The sequence below is a fragment of the Phalacrocorax aristotelis genome, chromosome 7, assembly GCF_949628215.1.
Source record: "Phalacrocorax aristotelis chromosome 7, bGulAri2.1, whole genome shotgun sequence".
Lineage (NCBI taxonomy): Eukaryota > Metazoa > Chordata > Aves > Suliformes > Phalacrocoracidae > Phalacrocorax > Phalacrocorax aristotelis.
In genome coordinates, this window is record NC_134282.1 from 37,472,942 (window position 1) to 37,497,318 (window position 24,377).

At 39.1% G+C, this 24,377-nt stretch overlaps 1 protein-coding gene across 6 annotated transcripts in view; it reads left to right on the plus strand.

The window, feature by feature from the left end:
* Positions 1-9,289: 9,289 nt before the first annotated feature.
* Positions 9,290-24,377, plus strand: part of OTUD7A (OTU deubiquitinase 7A) — a 149,070-nt gene continuing 133,982 nt past the window's right edge. For 2 of the 6 annotated variants that reach the window (XM_075100136.1, XM_075100142.1), the window contains exon 1: positions 9,448-9,545. The gene's annotated coding sequence lies outside the window, so the exon portion shown is untranslated. Of the gene's footprint in view, positions 9,546-24,377 lie in introns of all 6 variants that reach the window. The other 4 variants (XM_075100135.1, XM_075100137.1, XM_075100139.1 and 1 more) reach the window with 4 other exon arrangements.

Consider the following 24,377-nt stretch of genomic DNA (forward strand, 5'->3'; position numbering starts at 1 on the left):
CTAATTGCCTCAACAAGGTGGTATCCGAAGTACAGTAACGGTTTCAGCAAAAACCCCAAATACCAGGTAAAGCTGAAAACGAGTGTTTGTATAACAAATCTCGTAGGCAAAACATTACTAATCACAGCAGAACACAGCAGACTCAAACAACCAACACCGATTTTTAACACCCACTGCAAAAAGGACAACATGGTGCTGTGACCAGCAGCTGTTGTTATCTCCAACCCTCGTGCCCCACGTCGGGCGCCAAAAAGACTGTCGTGGTTTAGCGGCAGCTCAGCCCCACACAGTCGCTCGCTCACTCCCCCACCGGTAGATGGGGGAGAGAATCAGAAGGGTAACGCTCGTGGGTTGGGATAAGAACAGTTTAATAATGAAAATTAAAAGAAACAACAGTAGAAATGCAATGTGAAGGAGAACAATGAGAGGCGCAAAGCCCCGGGGGAGGGGGGAAGGGAGGGGAGGGGAGAGGGGGAACGAACCGCCGGAACAAACCGCACGCGCCGCAGCCGCTCGCCGCCCGCCGACCCGACGCCGCGCCGCCCCCGCGCTGCCACTGCCCCCCCTCAATATACTGGTCATGGTGTCACATGGTATGGAATGAACCTGCCATTGGCCAGTCGGGGTCAGCCGCCCCCACCATGGCCCTGCCCCTCCCAGCCCCCCCTGCCACGCCACGCGGCAGAGCGCGGGAAGCTGGAAAGGTAGCTGACCCCCACAGTGAGGAGAATTAACCCCTTCTCAGCCAAAACCAGCACATTTGTTTTTTTCTAAATTACATTTATTAGAAGGAATCCAATTTGCATTTCTGTTGTATATAGTGTAAGTTGTGGAATATAACTTGTCTTTAACAGCTTTGCCCCAGTTTCCATGTTTTCTGAAGTGGGAGTTTAAAGTAGAAGCTTCATTACATTAAAGATGAAAGACATGGAATAGAAATAAAGTTGTCTTATAAAGGCAATATATCTAATGCAGACAAATGAAGCTTGACTAGATACCTCATTCCACAATTTGTTTTGGCATATCTGTATCTACCTTCTTGTTAGCTTCAGGATGTCTGTGGTCCTCTAAGGAGCTTCTTGCTATCAGTGAGGTGTAGAAATGTGGATAGACTGAAGGAAAAAGTATGACAGATGAAGAAAACATCAAATTAATTCAAGGAAGGAGATATATACACAGAAAATGTTTGCAGGAAACACTTATTCCTAAAGTTAAAGATTCAGCACGTTTTAATTTCAGCTCATTTTGTCCACTAAATTGTATCAATTCTGTCTTTTGATTATTCTGTATGAAATAGCTCTTTTCAATAAAAATTTGGAAGTATAGTTATTTAGGCTGGATTTGTGTGACCAGACATGAAACACAACTGCGTTATTCTGCACATCATACCCATAAAGAGATACTAGTGAAAACATCAGAAGAAATTGAGTGAGTGTGTGGGTTCATTAGTAAGTTTAACCTAGAGCCTTCTTTTATTCAGTAATCCGTCACTAGCTCTTCATACAGTTAGAATGAAAATGATAGGCTTGTTAGACTTCAGTACATTTTTCCTTTAACTGCTAATTAACTGCATCAAGTTCTTGCACCCTTCATGAACTTCCTAAGGATGACTTGGACTGCAGATTTTCTTGTAGAATTTACTTGCTGTTTAAATGTAGCTGTCTCCTACAAGCTTCGTCTTATAGAGCTTTGAGGACCAAACTGAAGTTTGGAAACTTTAGATGTCTCTATGAAACCATAGATGTCACATTATACTTCTATGAATCTTGTCATTAAAGAATGAAAAAAAACCCCAACCCTCCCACCCAAAAGGAAAACAAAACCCCAGCAAAAAAAAACCACAAAACACATCCCCGACCCCCCACTCCCAAAAAACCCCCCATGAAAACCAAACCACTATAATCTGACACTCTTCTGTGGAGTCGCATAGAAGTGAATTTTCTGAGTACTTACTGTATAGGAAAGAGAAATTATTAGTTTAATCTGCCAATATTGTTTATCCAGAGCTCTTAAAAAAGGTCCAGAATGATAAAACCGAATATTCTTATCTTTTGGGTAATATAACTGCAAACTTAGGTTCACTTTCCATAAGCTTTCCATCCAGAACTCACCTCGCGTCCCTTCTGGAATCTGTGTAACTTGTCGTAGGTTCAGAATGGATGGAAAGTGGTAGAACTGAAATTAGAGATGATAATATGCATTGTAGGTGGCTACCATATGTGCTGGTTTATCTTTATAAATCACTTTGTGCCTTAGGAAGGCAGAAGCATGAGAGGTAGTAGGAGACAAGGAAAGAAGGACTTGAGTAGGGCTGTGAGGCTGATGAGAAACTCCCAAAGAGGCTGGAGATCTGGGCAAGGAGACTTGATGGATTTATGCAGCTAATGTCTATAATGGCTATTAGGTAGTAACTGAAGTAGTTGTTAATACCTTAGTCACTGACTTTTTTTTTAAAAAAAAACTCTAGACAGATCATGCTAACTGTGACAGAGGTCTTTTTGCCTGTCGGTACCAACAGCAGAATGTCTGAGAGGTCATGAAATGCTTATGGTACATGTTTACGTTTAAATGCTTCTGTTTTCAAGATTTTGTCTAAAAAAATTCTCAAGAACCATGAGCAGGCCTGCAGTTAGATTCTGCGTCTTCTTGGCACAGACTGGTAATGAATCTCCTCTTGTTCAAATCATTTAACCTCTGAGTAATTGCTGCATTTATAAAACGGGAATTGCAGGGATCTGTGGGATACAGTCTGCATACATATGGTTGCTGTAACTGTAGCAATACTGTGGGAAAGCAAAATGCTGCACTATAAAGAAGCCCTGCTGAGAAAAAGCAACCTGGAGGCCTGTTCAGTGGCATCCTACAAGGGGAAGCAAACATCTCTCCCTCTCTATAAATTGCATTTTGAGAGCCAAAGGTATGTAGGCAAGATAAAGCCTTGAACAAGGGAATAAAAGAAGGCAAGAGAATCCGGAACTAAACTAGTAAAATGAACTTTCTTTCTACCTGAACATTGGTGATTTTAGCCTGATTTCTAATTAAATGTCTCCCAGACTCTTGTGTTTAAGCCTATGTAGTATTCCTGAGTAACTATTAACTATTTGTCCCCAAACTTTTTGTTGGTTTTTTTTTTGGCGGGTGGAGGTAAAACCAGTGCCATTACCATGTATATATAATATTTCAGCTCAGAATATATATTAAAAAGTAGATATAAAAAGAAAATACATATACTATAAAAAGAAAAAAGGCAAACTTAGAGAAAGTGGAAAATACAGGGTTCATAAATTGTCAACTTTTTTTTTTATGACTGCAATATACTTAATAAAAATCCAAGTTTATGAATTGGAATATATAAAATGTTCTTAAATGGTTTGCAATGATTAATGTCAGCACATCTGTGTAGTAAAAATTTGCTGTTATATAGAGGCTGCTCCTTTTAAACTATTTCTCCTTCAGTTACTGCACTACCATTATTTTAGTGTGTGTGTGCCTATTGGAAATACAATTTGTCATATCACTTTGATCATTAACAAAAAGCTCTTTAGCAGTAGTTTTGATCAATGGTAAATACATGCCATTATTGAACTGTAAACTTGTTTTATTATTCCATAATGCCAGCAACAGTGAAACAGAAAAGTAAACTAAATGTGCAACCCAAATATTGTTTCCATAAAAGAAAATGGAGTTCTACTGCCTCAACGTAATGGAAACTGGATGTGTGGTTTCTGTGCTTTAGAGGATATTATACCAAAATGGCATATCTGTGTAAACTCCATACATCTCTTTAGAAAAAACTGTAATTCTATATACTAGCTCTTCAAAGACGAGGGTCCTCGGAAATATAGTACACCATTTAAGTAACAGTGTATGGATATTGCTGTTCTGCTATGGCTACCTGTGTTAGCCAGATTAATGCTAACTCGGGTATGTCTGCAAATGCTGCAGTTAAACTCTTAATGGTGACTTAATTATACCTCAAAACCTATCAGCATTACCTCAAACCCTATGAGCACAGTAGTCATACTATAAATTTATCATGAGAGAATGAAAACAACAAATTTTTTTTTGGCTTCCTATGTTTTGTATCAGTGCAAGGTTGACATTTTAGTAGTATTTTGTTACCAACTTGAAAAGTTGTAATGATGCCAATCATACCTCACCATTTATTTTTGGATTACAAAGTTCAGTACCCACAGGATTTGTGTTCTGCTTAGATTCAACTAAGTAAGTCACAGTTATAGACTAAGTAAGTCTTCCTCTTACCTCTGTCTCTGTTTAGCCAAGTGTTCAGTTTCAGTATATACCTGAAAAGTTGAGTGCTCCTTCTAAGGGCGTATGGACTCAAATCAACTTTATATATATTTTAGTAGCACACATTTTGTAGAGCTGTATCTGGGTTTTTCTCCCCTGCCCCCCAATTGTAACAGCTTCAACTGCCGGAATTCAAACCATGCTGTAGAATGCTTATTCCATTACTGTTGCAGCATGCTTTCTTTTGACAGAATTTCAGTCAAAGTCTGTATTATTAGGAATACCACTTCTTTGCTTGAAGAGCACAGGTTACTTTGCCCAATTAGAATGCAAAATGTTTCTTCATTGTCTTTGAATTTGATAAGTTTACAAACTCCCTTTGATATGTATAAATATTTCATGGGAGATGGACCCTTGGCCTGCAGTTTTGTCTTTCTTCCCTACATAGAACAGAAGAGGGAAGGAGGAAGCCAGCCTTCCTTCTTGCTTTCCTCCTTTTATTAACCACAAGAAGCTGCTGGTTGCTTCATCTCTGCCTTTTTACCCTGAGAGCATTTTAGTTATTATAATTTCTTATTTAACTTGCAGTAGCTTTCAGCGTAGCTTTTAATGCACGTGCAAGGTGAAAGTGTGGAATCTAGTTTCAGTAAATTTAACTTAGATCCATGAGACTCCTTTTGTGCCTTTTAACCCTCTGTACGGGTAGCTGCACACATCCAGTTCACAGGGCATGCCTAGAATACTTACTAGGATTATGGTATTTCCAGTACGGATCTTTTTCATTAGAGTTGTCAATTGCAACAAAAGCCTTCACCATCTACCTCCTGATAACAGCAAAGTTCTCAAGGAATCAAGCTGATGAAACAAGCTTATTTAGGGTTCTGTTCTTTATCAGACTATGGGCAACAGCTTTTATACCCTTTTTATGCCTTCATTCAACTGGGGCTCAGGATAATTAAACAAACACCTTCTTTCACACCATTCCCAAGGACAGCATTTTTGAGGGCATTTCTGAAGTGTACAAAACCATACTTGGTCACATCACGTGAGATTGTGATGGCGTTGTAAGTAATTTAAAGGCTGGGTAGATCAATACTGGATCAATACTCCCTTGAATACCTACCTGGCATCTGAAGACCAAAGTCCACCTCCATCTTTTTTCCAAGGAAATACCTTAAAGTGTTCATACTGGTGATGTCCGCCTGTGACTTTTTGTCAGCATTAATTGAGCAGAAGCTGGATGGCAGAGCCCAGAGAGTTGTGGTGAATGGAGCTAAATGCAGTTGGCAGCCATTCACGAGCAGTGTCCCCCAGCGTTCAGTTTTGTTTAATATCTTTAACAGTGATCTGGATGAGGAGATCAAGTGCACCCTCAGTAAGTTTGCAGATGACACCAAGTTGCGCGGGAGTGTTGATCTGCTCAATGGTAGGAGGGCTCTACAGAGGGATCTGGACAGGCTGGATCAATGGGCTGTGGCCAATTGTATGAGGTTTACCAAGGCCAAGTGCTGTGCCCTGCACTTGGGCCACAACAACCCCATGCAACGCTGCAGGCTTGGGGGAGGGTGGCTGGAAAGCTGCCCATCGGAGAAGCACCTCAGGGCGTTGGTCAACAGCTGGCTGAATATGAGCCAGCAGTGTGCCCAGGTGGCCAGGAAGGCCAACAGCATCCTGGCTTGTATCAGGAATAGTGTGAGCACCAGGAGTAGGGAGGCGATCGTGAGTGTGTACTCGGCCCTGGTGAGGCCGCCCTTCAAATACTGTGTTCAGTTTTGAGCCCATCATTACACAAAGGTCATTTAGTTGCTAGTGTGTGCCCAGAGAAGGGCAGCGAAGCTGGTGAAGGGTCTGGAAGGCAAATCTTATGAGGAGAGGTTGAGGGAACTGGGGCTGTTTAGCCTGGAGAAGAGGAGGCAATAAGGGGAGACCTGATTGCTCTCTACAACTACCTGAGAGGAGGTTGTAGTGAGGTGGGTGTTGGTCTCTTCTCCCAAGTTACTAGTGATAGAACAAGAGGAAATGGCTTCAAGCTGCTTCAGGGGAGGTTTAGATTGGATATTAGGAAAAATTTCTTTACTGAAAGAGTGGTCAGGCATTGGAACAGGCTGCCCGGAGAGGTGGTGGAGTCACCATCCCTGGAGGTACTTAAAAGACGTGTAGATGTGGCACTTCAGGTCATGGTTTAGGAGATATGGTAGTATTGGGTTGATGTTTAGACTGATGATCCTAGAGGTCTTTTTCTAACCTTAATGATTCTATAATTCTGTGTCCTGCTTCTGTCTCTACGTGCCTATAAAGACAAGCTGATGCCGGCTTCTGTCCTTGGAGGGTGAGAACACCTAAGGCAACCTTTTGGTTTGGTGTTAGTCAAGAAATCAGTTTGATCTTACTGTAATATTTTTGAGCTCAAAGCAATTTGCTTAGTTTGTGATCAGTTCTGCCTCCGACCCAGAGCAATGCAGGACAGGTGATTAGAGACAACACAATAGCAGTGCTTTCTGTGAATGGACAAGGAGGAATGGGATCATTTTCGCCATGATGGGAACCTGTCTACTTACGGAGTCATGTTATGCTGACAGCCACTCAACTGCCAGGATTAATGAACAGTGTAGAGCATCAGCTGTGAAGATACTTTCCTTTCTTTTCTTACCCCTGCATCTGTGTATGGTCACAGAAAAGATAAAATAGATTTTGCAGGGAATGTCAGTTATATGTGTGCTTGTCTTCTCTAAAAGCCTGGGAATTTAACATCTCTGAATGGCTTTGTAATCTCTGGGTTCCTGATCTTTGTGGACTACATCGCACCTGCTTTCCTATTTAAAGAGAGGGAAGATATTGAGATGGGAGATTGCAGTATTCATTGCATCTCTTTGGACAAAAGAATTTTGTTTCTTGAATTAGTTAGGACTGCTAATAGTGGAGATACTACCACTTCCATGGAGGCAGAACATAATGTCCCCAAAATATGGTAACACTTCTCCTAGATCCAGCCTCTCTGCATTTTTACACTTCATTTGGGACTTTGTTAGAAACATTCTTGTTTTCCCATAGTGGTGGCATAAAAGTTTTGCTAGTGGCAAGAAAAAGATGAATGAGGAAACTTCAATCCTCAATATGAGAACCTTTCCCTGCATGGGTCTAGGCACCCTCTCTTTTGCTAAGCCCTTCAGACTTTTGATAAGGTTATATCTAGCTTTGCCTGAAAGAAAGAGAACTGGCCACTTCTTTTGCAGCAGCCATCGAAATGAATCTCTGATTCTGTATCACTAGTTGGCCAACTTAGAGCCTTTCATCAAACTGTGGTTTGATCCCTGGGCCTATATAGCTTCTGTGACTACTTTTAGAGTATCTTCAGTCCTGAGAGCTCTGGAGTAGCCACCTGAGGGTCTCTTCACAGGTTCACAAGTGGATTACCTTCACAAGGAAAATAGACTAGAGGTCTTCTGGCAAAACTCTGGCAAACTTTTGTCTTTTATAGAACTCTTACCATCTAGGAATCACCTGTAGGACAATCCATACAGATGACTGTATCAAAGAAAAAAAAAAGCTCTTCTTTTGGTAATTATAGTTCTTTTTGAGTGTGTTATCCATGCATTTCACTATTTTTCTTTACCACACTTAAATGCTGGACTTTGCATTGGTGGAAAAACTAACAAAATGTTCCGCTCGTAACTTTTATTGCTTTTGGGAGGAACTTGAGAGCACAGCAGAGAACTCTGCTTGCCTAAGAAATAATCAATCATGAGCATAAAGAATTTATCTAAAGAGAGTAAAGGGTGGGCAGGGCAAACAATGAGAGTTCATTTTATGCTGGCCTGAAACAGTATTGGACAAGACTGTTGCGTTTTTTTGTCTGTCATGGTTTGTATGCCACAAGCCAGTAGCTCATGGCATTTATAGCAAAAGGTTATAGTTGGGGACTCTTTCAAACATTTTAATTTCTGTCCTCATTAGCTGCAAAAGGAAATGTTCAAAGGTAAGGTGAGATTCTTTTGGGGGTTTCAACAATATTCTAACCTGATGTTGGGGTTCTAGCAGAGAACTAGAATGTAACTCATGTTTTTCTTCCCTAACTATCAAACCTCACTTGCCTATGATATGAAAATGCATATCTGCAAAACTGTCTTCATATGTCACCCGATGTACTTCTCCAGACATTGGTATTATGATGTTTTGTTTACATCTGGTGTTTCCTTAAAGATTTAGTGTTGCTATATGTGTCACTGATTGCTTGTCCATCTGTAGTAGGCTGATTTTGGGTGAGAATTCTCAGTGTTTCTAGATAAGGAGGCTTTCCTTGAACAGGTACTCCAGTTCCTGTGATGATTTTTTTTCTTCTGTCCCACATATTTTGCCTAGTTCTTTGTCTTGCATGATTCTGTTTTTGTCACAGTAAGCAGAAAAAGGGAATGCTCAGTCTTAGAGGTGTATTCCTTAATCCATTTCCTTTTCAACTCTGGTGTTACTAGAAGAGTGGAAGCGAAAGACTGCTTTGGTGTGTGGGAGGCAGTTTTAACTAAGTGAGATAGAATACATCTGCCTGTGTATTGAGGTAGCTGGAACCAGGTTATTTGAGAAGTTGCTGTAGGCTGAAGTAAACTTTGCTGTCATCCTTTGAGCAAATAACACAAAGTATGGAAACAGAAGGCACACGACAGGCAGTAACTTAGAAAAATATACCCTCTTTGCAGAGGGCAAGACTAGGCATAGTCATTTCCAGAACTAGGATGGATACAGAAAGGAAGCAACTCTTTCCATCTCCCGCTCCCGTGGGACCATCTGGGGGCGGAGGAGCGCTGGCGCTGCGGGGTCGGCTGCGGTCCCTCTTCCCGGGCTGTGTGCTGCCGCCTGCTTCTCCCGGCACTTTCCCGGCGGGGGACATCGAGGCCGAGCTCGCAAAAAGGGCGAGGGAGGGAGGCGCCGGCCGGCTCCGTGCCGCGGCTGGGCTCGGCCCTGTGCGGCGGGGCCGGCCGCCGCGGGGGCGGGCGCGGGGCGGAGCGCGGCTCCCTGGGCCGCTGCGGGCAGCCGAGGGGAGGGTCCTGCGACCGGTGACTTCATGGGAAGGAGGCGGCGGCGGGAGGTGATTCGGCTTTCCGTCTCCTGGTGCCGTCTGCAGGGCGGGCGAGAGCCGGCTGCTCCCCCGGGCAGCGCGTGCGGGGGGACAGCGGTGACGGAAAGCGGCAGCTGGAGGGGACGGCAGCGGCTGGGCTGGCTCCCCTCCCTTCCCCCGCTCCCCGGCCGAGGAAGATGGAGCTCGGTTAGTAAGGGCTTGCGGGAGGAGCAGCGGGAAGCAGGTAAGAGCTGCTTCGTCCTCCTCCTCCTCTCCCCTGGCTGGGAGTAGGGCAGGGGGAAGGTCGGTGTGGCGGTTGGGCCGGTATCGTTCGGCGGCAGGTGGCACAGGTGGGCCCGGCCCTCAGCCCTGTCCCTGCTTGCGGGCTGCCCGCTCCGCCCCGGCTGCAGACGTTCCCGCTGTGCGGAGCTGCGGACAGCCGGAGGGCAAAGCCCTCGGCCGTAGCCGGTAAGAGCAAAGCCAGGCGTTTAGAAACACTCCCCCGCCCCGTGCCTCGGGTTTTTGTGGTAGCCGGCTTTGCCCCCGCCCCGTCTCCCCTAGCTCGCTGATAAGCTCCGGGAAGGGCTTCTGCATTGCAGGCTGTCGCCCTAGCTTCGCTTCTGCATTCGCGGCTTTATCTGATGAAAGGAGCCTGCTCCCTGGCCGGGTGGTCCGGCATTGCTCTGCCAAGAGGCCGATTTGGGCATCTGGTATCTCTTAGGGTTCCCGGACCGTGTCAGGACGTTTGGGGGATTGACCTCATTCGGATAAATATTAGGTGTATGTATATATTTGTTCTCTCTGAAAGAGCTATGAAAGGGAATCTGTCAGGATTTGTGTGAATAATGATCATTTGGAGTTCACAGGGTGCAATATAGTGCAGTGAGATATAATGGGCACATAAAACATAATGCAGTAAGGCACGCGACCTTATATAATCTAAATTTAAAAAGCTCACTACCCCTACGCTTACCCTGGAGGTTGTAGGAATATGTCTGTTCAAAGCTTTTTCTGGAGGCTTGTTAAGTATCTATCTGACATAAAAGATGCAGAGTCCTTCGTGAGCAAGGGCTCATAAAAATAAAAGAATAAATTGTTGACTACTTTCACTGTAGTTCTGTCACAAGAAGTTCCTCATCACTGGTCAGTGTCATGCACACAGTGGTGCTCATGGCTACGTGGGTATACATAGCTCCACACTGCGAGGGGGAATGGTCTCTGCTGTTGTCCCTTAGATATGCCTTTAAATTGACCAGCTACAATGCTGTCATTTTAACAAACTCTTGAGGCCTCTCTCCCTAGGCCTGAATAGTGCTCCAATTTCTAGCATACAGGGATGAATTTAATGTAAACAGAAAGAAATCTCACACTTTTCATTTCACCTTCAGCTTATCAGACAAGTACTTGAAACTGGTGGTCCAGCAAGTATTTTGCAATGGACTGGTTTAAAATATGTTGCTGGACGCACATATACAACTTGAATCACATCTTAGGATGACAGTCAGTGCTCTGAGCTCTGTATCCGAAGGAAACTAATGTCTGATGAATTTGGCCACATTTTAACTCAGTCCTTACAGATGACATTGACTTTAAAAAAGGTTGCTATGGCACAGATTTAAAGCAAAGTATAATTAAGCTTCTGGAATTGAGAGTGCTCTTGGAAGGACAAGTGTTGTTTTCTTATTTATCATCTATTATTAAAATGAGGTGATAGCTCTTGCAGCTGGATGTGGCTCCTTTTTCTGCTGTTGTGCTGGTGTGAATGGACTAAATGGTCTCCCTTCTATAGATGAAGACCAGATTTGGCCAGGTGTGCATGTGCTGCTCACACCGGGGTAAGCTAGGGTTTTGCTATTTGAATCTGGAATATAGCTGAATATCAATGCCTATCTTCCTCTGGGTACTTTCTGTTACAAGCCGGTATGCTTTTGATAAAGCTGTAACATTGATTGCGGTGTGGAGTATAGAAGTAATGTGGGCTATGTATGCCCATGCAGCAGAAATGATGGTATGACGTGGAATAGAAATTACATTTTTGAGAATCTTGCTCTTCTGTGATTACATTTGTATGTTTGTAGTTTACAAAAAGCTCGGTCATCTTCAGGACAGATGAATTAATGTATAATATAACAGTTAAGAGTATGAGCTAGGTAGGGATCAGGTGTAACAGACTAACAATTTGCTATATGTATAGTGCAGAAATAACTGTTTGCATAACCATAAAGTATCTGTTTTTGAAAAAGGTAGTTTTTTGCAAATAGGTTCTAGAACATTTTGGTCTTGGCTTACCAATACAAATTCAAAGAAGGGAGATAATGGCTGGATGTTTTAGACTCCAGTAAGCATGGAATGAGCAGGTGGGAAGGTGCTTAGTCCTTACATAGTAAGCCTACCTCTGCATCTTTCATTGCCCCTGACTCATCTCCCTTACAGTCACATTGGCAGATTCAGCAAAAAGGCTAGGGGCTGAGGAGACTTTCAGTGAATGGGACTTAAGGTCAGGAATTTTGTAGAGCTGTATACATGCAGGCCTGTGACCACTGACTCAGATCTTACCAATGCAACCATTGTGCTAATCATTGCCATAGTTGCCCTTATTAAAAATTATTAAAACTTAAATTAAATTAATTAAAAATTAAAACTTATTAAAAATTGGGGAATCTATGTTTTAATTAGCCAAAGTACTGTATGTATAACATCTGATTTTAATTTAAAACTGTATGTTTTAAATCTAATCCCTGTGATGTTTTTATGTCTTTTAGAGGTTCATATGAGTTCATTGGTATCGTATCTGTGTTATTTGGGGAAAAATGGTATTTTATTATTTTTTTTTTATTTACTGCATAGACGCATAAGAACTTTAAAAACATGTATATCAAGTTGTTACATACTGCTATTTAGCTCATTATTGCCTTTACACACAGTAACTTCTATAGCCTTAATAGGAGGAGAACAACACTGGCAAGGTGTTTCCACGTAGTTATGTGTTGCTGGAGAGAAAGTTGGAGTTGAAAGAGGGAAAGAACTAAGGCAGCTAGCAGGATATTTGTCACCAGATAGTCTAGACCTCAGATTTTACAGTGTTTATTAAAGTCTTCTTCTGTTTAATATGTTCCTCATTCCCAAAACTGTAATGAAATCTAAATCTCCTTTTGACTTGAATTTCATACAATATCTTGACTCATATTAAGAAAAAATTAAACATAAACTTTTAATTAAGGAAAAGGAAAGCCCCTAAGATATCAAGTGCAACTGTTATTAAATTAAGGACTGAAAGAAGTAGAAAAAGCTTTTTTTGTTTTGGTTGAAGATTTTGTGGTCTGCTGGTTCATTGGTAGTTGATATGCTCTGCACAGCCATGCAAACGCATTCGTAGATATTTAGACTACAGCATAGAGCTAAATGGTATGTGGACCTTCTGAACAACTTAATCAGTGTTGCCGTAATGAAAAAAACCGCGAGATTAACCTGGCTGCTTAGGTGGTCTGAAAATTCAGCAGTGTAGTCTCATGCAAGAGAAGCTTACCAGTTCAAGTGCAATATAAATGTTGCATAGATGTTACACTGCATCTCTCTGTATTTCTTTATTGCTTGTTTGCTAAGACAAAGCATGACACAAAGCTGAGGAAATCGAGTGTCCCCAGATAAGATGGCAGGATCAAATCCCTTATACTGATCAACTGGTTTTATTTTAAAGTCAGATTAATAAGTATATGAATGTAAATGTAACAATACAGTGATTTCACCATCAAATATTTTTCTAGTCCTTTTGTTTAGCTGCCCTTCCCAGACTACTGATCCAAGGGAGTAAAACTGTAAATCTAACAAGCATGGAGATACTGGAGATATGAAAGACACGACTTACAGTTCTGTGTTTATATTGTTCTCCTACCATAACTGCTTCTGTGATGAGTATTTCTGATTTTAAGTAATTCTAAGAGACAAAGCTAATCATGATGTATATCATGTCTCATTTTCAGTTTACTTCAGATTTTTATTATTCCTCTATTTGAGGTCAATGCTGTCCTTGCTATCCTTTTAGGATACAATTATACCAATGATTTTTAGTCATAGTGTTTTGCTGTAGTGTTTTACTGCAGCATGTTATTGACATTATCTGTACTTACCTTACTTAACATCTCTTGGAGGGACCCTTGGCAAAGCTTTAGGCTTGAAATAGAGGAATTGTTGAACTTGCTTATTAACTTTTATTAAAAGGGTTTATAAATTCATTTAATATTTTAGAGTCTCACAGCCTTTTGAAATACACTTTAATTTGAAAAAAAAGAATCAGAAATCCCAGGTCAAGAGTACGAATTTGCTCTAAGGTAGTTTGAAAATGTAATTTCTTATATAATTTATAGAAGAAATGGAGGATTGCTATTGCTGAAAGTATTTTTGAGTACTTCTGTGGTTTGTTTTTTTTTTTTTCAGAATAAGCATATCAGCAAGTACTTCTTGATACATTTGGTAAAATTGGTATGTTTCACATTGTATGTTGAAAATTTCATCAGTCAGAACACTGAGTTATGATCTCTGATCATAATTTCACTCTTGTATGTGATGCTTTAATACCATTTAACCTGTACAGAGAACAAAGTATGTTGGTTTGTTTTTTAATACAAGGGTAAAGTAGCCATTTTTATCTGTCAGCGTTTTGCAGATACTCAGTGCTCTACAGTGAATTTTTTTCACTTGCACATGCTCTTAGAATCTGCTGAGTAATTATATGCATTGACTAGTTATCAAAGAAGGGGCAAAACCCATGTAGAAATTGAGCAAGCTGTGAAAGAATCTTGATTCTTGTTTTTGTCAAAATGTTTATAGTTCCACTAATGTTTTTGGAATTGGAGTAAAGAACACTGAGAACTTGTTCTTTAATTAGGTGCTTGAAATATCACGTTTCTAATCCTGATGTCTGCTGATGCCATTAGTGACCTCTGTCATACAGAAATTTTCAAAGTTGTTACTGCTGCGTATGACCAGGAGATGTAATATATTTCTAAGCTATTGCTATGATGTTATCAGAAACGTGTTCTAATGCCTGTGATTAAAATGGCTAGCTGCCATGGTGATAGTACCATAGAAACTGGTTAAATAATCATTGCTTATTAGGAAATCTGAATGAAAAAATTTTTCTTTATTTTTCTATCTTTTATGTTTCAGCGCCTTAGCAGGAATGAAACTGTGCTAATGTTATATTCCTCATTGAAAAAATTATTGAACAAATTCCTTTGCTCTGTGTTATGCAGCAGACCAGGTTAAGGTTATCGTATTGTTGAAACATCAAATGTGTGAGTGACTGACAATTCAGTCATTCCACGGACAACTACTTCTAGTCCTAAGAACAAGGGCATTGGAGTAGAGGACTTTCTTACAGCATTGATCTTTGTTGTTAAGTCACTTTACTCTGTTCTACTGTAATTACTTTCTAAATAGTGCAGTAAGTATAATTTTCTTCAACAGCGTTCTACCCGCAAAGAAGGGCTACAACTGGGTCCTGTACAGACAGGCCCAGTGTCTACACGGACACTCAAAGCACAGTAATGTCAGAACTTTAATTTGGGAGCCTGACATTGTGAAGGGTTTTGTCTGTCTCAAACTATGTAAATCGAGATACAACAATGCCAAATAAGATCCTATAGCAGGTAATATCTTTACCTGAATAGCTTTTTCCTTCTCTTTTGAGATCTATTGCAACAAGAGACAAAGTATGAGAGAAAGCCCCTGGCTTTGATTGCTCTGTCTCTTGGTTGGAATGAGTCATTTCTCTATTACTGGTAAGTGACTCTATCAGGTACTTATACCCTATTAGAAATTGCTAAGCAAGGACATGGAGGGAGTGATCCCAGATATACCTGTCTAGGTATGTACTCATTAAATTTCTGTGCAAACACTTATATTGTCTTCAGAGTTTCTGAGATGCTGCAAACGTGCTTTTATCCTGTTTTAAATAGTTTTCCCTGTTAGCACTAAGATCAGTGTAGCGGACAGATTCTTGATGGTGGTAAACTTCAGTTTGTTAGTTAGATTCAGTCTGTACTAAGCAGCAAACAGTAGAAGTAAACACAGGCTATCAAACTCTGCACTTAGCTATGGATATGACAGCACACTCGCTCATCAGAATAATGTACTTATCTGAGAACAGAACCCAGACCAAAGTGTTGCAGATGGATGTGTCAGGAACACTTAGTCTCAGATCTACCATCCCTTACCAGAAACCTGCCCGTCTCTCACCTGAGAATATTTAATATCCTGGTAGCTTCTATTTTAAGTCTTAGAGAGGTTACATTGTCAATTCCAGAGAAAAGGAGGACATACAGGTATATTAAATAATATTGTGGTAATGGAAGAAGATTATTTTAGTGTAAAGAAAGCATTGATTTAGCAAACTATAAGTGTGAAGCAATGAAATCACCTCCCTTGTCTCTCTGAATAACTCTTTCCATCTTCATCTCAGAAAGAGTACAGGTGAATTAAAGGAAAGTTAGAGTGTAGAGGAAGGCAGATATATGTAATTCCAACAGAAATAATGTTAGAATATACAATAGAGTTAACATGTGGGAAAGATTCAGGGAGGATAACGTGTTCATCAGTTCTACAAGTACACCTGAATAAGAGATGGAGAGAAACTTCCTTTCAGCACAAATGAATGAAAGAACATATAATGTAGTAGTCTCTCAGAGAAGGCTGTGAGGATAACATTAAATAAAGTCAGGCTGAATAAGTGTCTTCAGTTTGATAAGTTGAGGCTGTTTGTTGTGAAGAAATAGCCATTGAAAAGTAGTAACCTTTTCATTCGCTGTGAGTACTGGGATGCCCAAGCATTTACAAGCTGAGGATTAAATTCAGAGATTGTAAGGTTAACTTGAAAATTTGGAATTTAAAACAAAAATCACAACAGCTGAGATGCTTTATATTACAATTTATCTCAGTAAGTGTTTCATGGTTGTTTTTTCAATAATCATAAAAGCAAGACTTGAAACAAAACCATGGGAGGGGATGTCAATGCCAAGTCATTTAGTGAAAGCTCCAGGTCTGAGTGACAGTTTGCCACAAGGATTTGAGGTCTCCTGAGTTATTCTCACACCTCCTTATCATGTATATTTTTGATATCCTGGGAGGCAAGATGGGAAATCAGATATTCTAACATTGGGCTTTATACAGTGTCTTGTCTTGTTGGAAGACCTGATTGAAGGAATAAATTTTTGAGCCATGTAGTTGGGGATGACTTTTAGTAGATGAGGAACACTTGGAATGAGAGGGCCTGTAGAAGCTAAGTGTTTCTTAGCAATAAACAGTTTGTTCCTTCAGGCATCTTTATATGAAAGCAATATTTTAGGACTTCAGATATAGAGAACTCACATCTAGTTTATAATTTCAGTTTTCTTGCATGTTTGTGTTGTGGTAGAGTTCTGTTCATGGCTAAATACTTGGAGGCAGAGTTTCAAATAAGCTAGGAAAAGTCATTTGCACTCATAAATGATTCTCTTCTTGGAGACACTCAGAAGTGCTTTACCATTTTTCTCTCATATTCTTTGTCTATGATCATACTTGTATGTCTCTTGCTCTAACATTCCAAACTGACTATGCCTAATAGATAAGGACTGTATAACAGTTTTGGACAGGAAATGCTCAAAGCGGAATTCAATCAGGATTAATAAAAGGATGCCTACTCTTGCCAAGACTAGGAGGAAACTAAAGGCTGTGAAAAAACATGTTCTATGATAGTTACAGTTTTTTGTCCTCCTTCAGTCAAGAAGGTTCTCTTGAAGAAGCCCCATGTAGAGGTCTGTAATGTCTCCTGGGTAACACAGCTTACATTTTTATCATTCTGCATTGTTCAAAATTTCTTCTGACATTGATAGATAAAAGTACACACAGAAGGACTAGTACCATAAAGTCTAGAGCTGTGTTGTTTGTAACACTAACTATTCTTACATTGTCTCTCTGTGGACTATATCATCTTTATAACAGGAGATAGCCATTTTCTATCGCTTAATGCATCCCAAATACTTTTCTTGGTTCCTTTATCCTTCAAAGGGAGAATCCCAGTAACTGGCGAAGGAGGATGGGTCAAATGGAGGCTAGTAGGTTGGAAATTGAATCTTAGGACTTGTGACCAGGAGAATTAACGACAGTTTTGCAGTGGGGTCCAAGACTGTTTGAACTGGCTCTGTTTGTAATTATAAACACATGCTACAAACTATTCATTACTTACTACACATTGGGGAATCTTCTTTAAAGCAAGCCTGAAGGTGCAGATTTACTGGTACGTGCACCTTGCTGGTATGATGTATTGCTTATCTGCAGGCCTGGTAGCCCTCAGACTGCAAAAAGATGATATGCTCATTTCAGCAAATAAGCAATATGTAGTCATACTGGAAAACCTGATGAATGTGCATCCAGTTGAGGTATTGCTAGTTTGGCTGCTCTCCCTCAGTGTTAATGCAGATCAGGTGCTTGAGATAAGCTCTTATATGAACAAAATGTTGCACTAGTGAAATGTAGATCGCAATTAACATGGAAATATAAATCATTGCCTTTTGCTACCACAGGAGATGAATATTCATGTCTGAGCAGCTCACTTGTAAGTATCTGGAGTTGATGAGATAGTTGCATCTAACTGATAATCTTTTGCCTTTCTCTGGTATAGAATTTGAGAAAGAGAACCATTATAATTTTCTTTCCTCCAATTTTGTCTCCTAAAATATGCTTTAGAGGAAGATGGAAGAAAGGATTCCTTCAAGAGCTGTTCAGTTGTTAGCTTTCATTCCACATACTTCTCATATTGAATGTAAAGTATTTCCCTATCCAGTATAAATAGAGGGATATGTACTCCTGAGGGAAGATATATCTGAAGCCAGTTGGTTGTCATTAAATGTATATTTACAGCAACCAAAGAAAAATATGAAATACCCTTCTTTGAATTTCATAATAAAGTTTACCTCCATAAAAAGATGCTTTATTTTTTTGAGGAAAAGGTTGGAAGAGCATATAATTTTACTGTGTGCTGTATGTCATTGTGGGTGGAAATAACTATGGCTGGGTTTACCCCAATTATTATCTTACAGAAGTTATACATGTATACATATGTTTTCTGTGAACCATTTTTCTTCTACAAATCTGAGACTTATCAATAGAGGAGAAAATTTTTCTCTCTGTAACAAATTCTGTGAGAGTACTGCTGCCAGGGGCCTTGGGAACTAGACTGGAGAAAGAGGTCTTCAGCTTTAAAAATACAAAACCAAACAGTCCACCTCCCCCAAACCACTGAAACTGACCTTCTTTCCTAGTGAAATAATGCCAGAAAATAGCCTTTGAGTTGTGGAGTTCTGTCTCTTTGGCAGAAAATGACCTCAGAGGGAATTGTTGTAGCAGTAAAATACGTTTTAAGCTGAGATGCTGAAACAGTGAATGGCCAATAAGTGGGTTTAGCTCACTACTATTACTACTGTTCTGTATATACCTGGAAAACAAAATCTTTTGCTGTCGAAGAGCTTCAGATTAAGTCCCAGATGTTTTAAAACATTTCTGATGACTGGTATCTATGTAAAAAAAAAAAAAAAAAATCTATTTTGTGCTGCTTGAAATGATGCCATGTCAGTATATTACTTTTAAAGTGGGGTAAAGTGTAACTGTACAAAACAGTTTGCCATATAGGTGTAATTTCTTGATGATGTTATCTGCAAGCTATATCTTTCTTGGATATGGCTATTGAAAATACATTATGTTTAGAAGGAGAGGGGGGAAAAAAAAAGAAGAGTAGACTTTCAGGAAACCTATACCTTCCCAGTATTGTACAGTATATTTCATGGTCTTAAGAGGAAGTAGTTTTATAACTGATTCCATGCTGTACAGTAAAATCCTGAGGTCTAAATGAAAAATCTCTAGTAAGTGAAACACTAATTATGGTAGCTTACGGTTATCTTGTTTGGTTTTATCACCATTCCATAAGAAACGTAACGTAGTGTTAATTATAATTGTATAATTTGAGATAAAGAGCACTTCACACAATCTACTTCATTTTTTTTTCTTTAAATGCAACAGTAAGAACAGGGTTTGCTAGTGTTATGAGGGTAAAAATGCCAAAGCAGAACTGAACTTTCTGTACAGGTGTTTATGCAAAATGTTATCTTTATTTGATCTTCCAGCTTAAGTTACAAAGCAAATGAAATATAGTGGCTGTATATATAAAACTATATATATGTATATAGTTTTTGAAAGAAAAAGGAAAAAGGTTGTTGAAAATGTAGCTGAAGATTTTCAGGCATGTGTTGTAGAAGAATGAGTTATTGACAAATCGCAAAAATATTTATTAAAGAATCTGTAGAAATCTTTAAACCCTGTACAATTATTTTGAAGTAGTGAAGTAGTTAATCCTACAGTAGTTTGCCAGAAAAGTTGTGCTTTTAATTTTTATAAATTTCTGAGCAGCAGGGTAAGATAAAACCTTATCACCCATTTAATAAAATATCTGTATGGAGAGAGCTGCTAATAATATGCAATGTTCCGTCTGTGTTGTTTCTGCATGTTCCCTCTGTTTGGCTGGAATGTTGTGATGTTACATATTTATAGATGTAACAGCTTTTCTTTTCTTTAAGCCTTGCACTGTTAAATTGGGTCACTGCATATAATGCATGTTAAATAAGACAAGAGGGTTTGTTGTATTTACAGAAAAAGTTAGTAGCAGTATTTCAGAGTATTACAGAAAACATATATTCCAATTAAGAATAAGCATGTTTCCTTTAAGTGCGTTACTAGTAGTTCACAAAGTAATGTGTTCTTCTGGAATACATCTTCCTATGTATGTAAATGTCACAGGATTCAATGAAGTTGACCAAGTGTAACAGAAAGTAGACTGTAGCTCTGAGGTTCAGTGGCTTGGTACATCTTGTGTCTTGCAACAGAACGTTTAAATTTTGTATGTTAATAGTTGAGATAATTCTACTCTTTTTGAGAGACAGAGAGAGAGATTGAAGTGCGTTATTTTAGAATATCAGTAGCCTATGCAGATAGAATTGTATTAAAAGTTTCCAAAGCTCCTTGACTCACTTGAAAAGCTGACTATGGGCCCTTAAGAGATCACATAACTTCTTATAATGGGATTTAGGCTTCTAGGTCATGTGAAGTATTTTTTAAAATTTATTCTTGTCCTGATGATTAAACTGCCAGATGAAGTTGTAACTCCATTAATAGTCAAGCTGTAAAAACCCAGTTCAAAGCATTGATTCTCAACTGAAAAAGTGGAGCTGCATATCAGCCCCAAACCCTTGTTTTTTCTCTGTTCTTATGTAATTTGTAAACATGAAGTTTCGTAGCCCGTAGACATGTCTATTTAAAACTAAACCTGCAGTTGTATAGTCTTTTCTAAGCTATGGCAAATACATTTTGTACTTCATGTCTCTGCTAGGCATGCCTTCTGCTTTTTTGCTGTAACAACAGGAATTGAATATGTGATTAAAATACTTGTTGATTTTCGGGCATTCAAGAAAACATTGCTGTTCATAAATACAATATTTTCTGAGAGAATTCATAAGTTGGAAATAGTATTTCATGTCAGCTCAGATGGTAGCCTAAAAAGCAAGCCTTTAACTGAGAGCTCACATTTTCTTTCTGCTTTTTTTTTTCTGAGTATGATTCTGTATATCCTTTACTAGCTTTGAAAAAACAATGAGGGTTGTGCAGAAATGCAAAAATGTACATAATCTGGCATTAGTTAATATTTCATTACCGACTTGGATGAGAGTACCTGTGTTATCTATCTGTGAAAACAAGATAGGAGATATTGCCAGAACTTTGGAGGGTAGGAATAGAATGAAACATGGCCATGACAAACTGAATGTGTAATCTAAAATAAGTACCATATAATTCAATTATTAATACGCTTTAATAAGAATAATCAAACTTTGTGAGTACTAGTCAGTTGGACAGGTTACTAGTCTAAGAGAGCTAGTTGATAATATGTGATACTGTAGCATCCCTGCTCTTAATTGCAAGCAGAAGAATGTCTCTTGAAAGGAAACTGTCATTCATGCCATGTTTCCTTCCATGCTTGCCTAAGAATCCAGTGTACTCAGAAATATTGAGTGCCTTTCTTTTCTGTGTGTTCCCACCCTTTTGGGTTTAAAAGTGTTTCCGTTTAGTAATGCCTATCTTGTTTACTAAGTTTGTTTCCAATTTTGATTCTAGATTAAAATAATTTAATTTCAGTTTATTTCCTTTCCTGAAAATAATAAAAGTGCTTGATTGGCAACCAGTTAAATTTCATTCTTACAGCTGTGGATCTAAACATATTGTAGAACTCTAAATATATGATCACTTATGAATCCCATATGTGCAAGTCATAGGGTTTACACTCAATTTGTGAATAATGATCAGTCATGAAACAAATTTTCTAAAAAATTTATTTTCAGTACCTCTCAAGAAAAATTTTGAATGAAACTGCCCAAAGAAGTGGTAAATATACTAAGAATAATATTTGCTGTAATGTTCAGGGGAATAGGGTGTAAAAGTTGTAGTGGGTTTTTTTTGTTTGTTTGTTTTTAAATTTCAGAATGTAGTTTCTATGTACTAATGCATAAATTCATCAGAGACTTTGCATCTGTTGTTGACTGTAATGGGGATTTAGCATTTCGATGAAGAGATGCCTAGGATGTGACTTGTTAGATTTCTGATACCAGTGGGACATTTATGAGGTTTTACGGGCTGATCTCCTGATATCACTCAAGCTATAAAACTTGGTGGTGGAGTTTCTGCTTAAAAACTATAGGTTATAGTTGACCTATAACATTCTATTTCAGAAAGGCACTCACTCCTGACTTGTAGAATCTTAATTCATTAGATGAATGCATAAAAAGTAGCAGCTTTGGTCACACAGGTTGTACCTTTGTGGTTTAAAGCAGTTTATTCCCTTTCTCATGACTAAGAGCGAAGTTGAATGAACTGCCTGGGTTTAAAAAATGGCCAGGAGAAAAGAATTTGTGTTCATATGACAGCTGAGCTCAGGATGTCTCAATTAACCAGCAAGTGTATGCAGGTTTTAGAGTTATCATGACCAAAATATACAAAATACATACTACATTTGTAAAAGCAATAATAGAGTGTGAGAGTTATTTTGATAGAACTTGTTTTCTATCTATTTGCATTTTATAAATTTATCCTATGATAAAAAGTTTCTGTTGGCTTCTACTAGCTAATAAGACCACACGTAGCTTCAGAGGCCTGCATGTATTAGTCAGACTACAGAATCAAGGCCAGGATGGAGAAGCTGCTAATGCTGTTGTACAAACCGGCACTTAGTGTTTTATATGTCCAGAATTACCTACAGCGTCCAGTGTAGCAAGCGTCTGGGGAGAAAAGTCATCCTTCTTAGCATTGTAAACTAAGACAGCTGTTAAATTTCATGCTCAGCTTCAGAGTTTATACATGATCACTGAAGATGAGTATCTGCCTTAAATAAAGGAGTAGGTCATTAATCTTTTGGGAGCTGTTCATGCAATCTTTGAAAATATGGAGGCCTTGAGGATAGCTTAATTTCAATAGCAGAGCCTGCTGGCTCTTGTGTGTCAGTGTGTGGTTAATCAGAAGAGAATGATAGTATATTAATAAACATGCATGCTTCCAAGCTGAATTGTCACCAATCTCTTTAAAATAGTTGCCTTCCTCAGATCTTTGTTAATGAAATTACCTCCTTAGACTTTGTATATCTGAAAAGATGAAATAACAGTGCCAGAAACTAAATTAATATGCCATGGGAGCTTTCCTAATGAAATTAATATGGCATTTATAATCTTTTTAGAGAAGCTTTTCACCAATTACAGAATAAAATTAACTTCCAACAGTCTAAGATGCTCTTTTTTTTGCCTAAGCTTTTATACTTCTGCCTGCTTCCTTTCATGATACATGAAATGGAAATAGTGAAATAAAATATAATTCTTTGATACCCTTCTATGGATCCGTAAGTTTTTTCTTATTAATTGTGAACTTCAATTTTAGATTAGTGTTTAATTTTTTGATTTATTAGGTAGCAGCAACTAGCAGTATGAAACTAATTTTTCTGTTGAAAGGATGTGTTTTCCATTTTCTACCAAAATGCTTTTGTGATTGAATGCAAAACTTCAAATAGAGTTCAAAATTTGAATTGTGTAATTGTTTCCTGGTTTGGGGGAGTTTGATTTCTTCTTCTCTTTTTATGTTTTTGTTTTTTAAATGATAAAAAATGGGCTTAAACTTTTGTAAATAGGTAGTACACTTCATAAGGTAGGCCACAGCATGCTGTGGAGAACAGGGAACTGAGTATTACAGCTGTCAAAGGTGAGACAGAGCTAAAACCAGGGTGTAGTAGAGCTACATAGAATCATAGAATCATTAAGGTTGGAAAAGACCTCTAGGATCATCAAGTCCAACCATCAACTCTTGCTGGGGTTTATTTAAGAACCAACAAGATATAAGCTTTTATCACACTTAATTCATTTTTGCATACTCACTCACCTGCTCTGCTGCCAGCAGTACATTCATTAGGTCTTGACTTCTGTTCCCAGTAGGGAGATCACTGCTAGTTCGGAAGAGCTGGGTAGAAAGTTGCCTTGGTTTGTGCTGTGCATCTCCGTGTAGTTACCAATCTTGGACATCACTGGCCAGGGTCCCTGGGCATCCCCTGGCATTCATATGTCTCTATGCATCTCTGATCTCTAGGATTTTCCCTCACTTCCAGAATCTTTTCTCCAGTCATGATCTTTCCTGGCCCCTTCTTCTTTCTGAGGACTACTACTTTCTGGGTACCCTGATTTTTGGCACCCAAACTCCTGTTTTTCCCCTAGATAGTCAGTGTGCAGAAACACAATGTGTGAGCAGCCTTTTAATTGCACATTCTGCATCTGTGTTAATTGGAGGGTTCAGAATGTGATCCTTCTGTTTAGTCCAGGTGTTACCAAAGTTTGCAAGCAGCCTGCACAGATTGCAGCGAGCAAGTACCAGTCTTCTGCTTGAGAGTTCAAAATTCAGTTTCAGACATTCACCCACAGATGCACACGTATGCCCAATTATCTGCTGTGTGATAGCACTTGCAATTGAA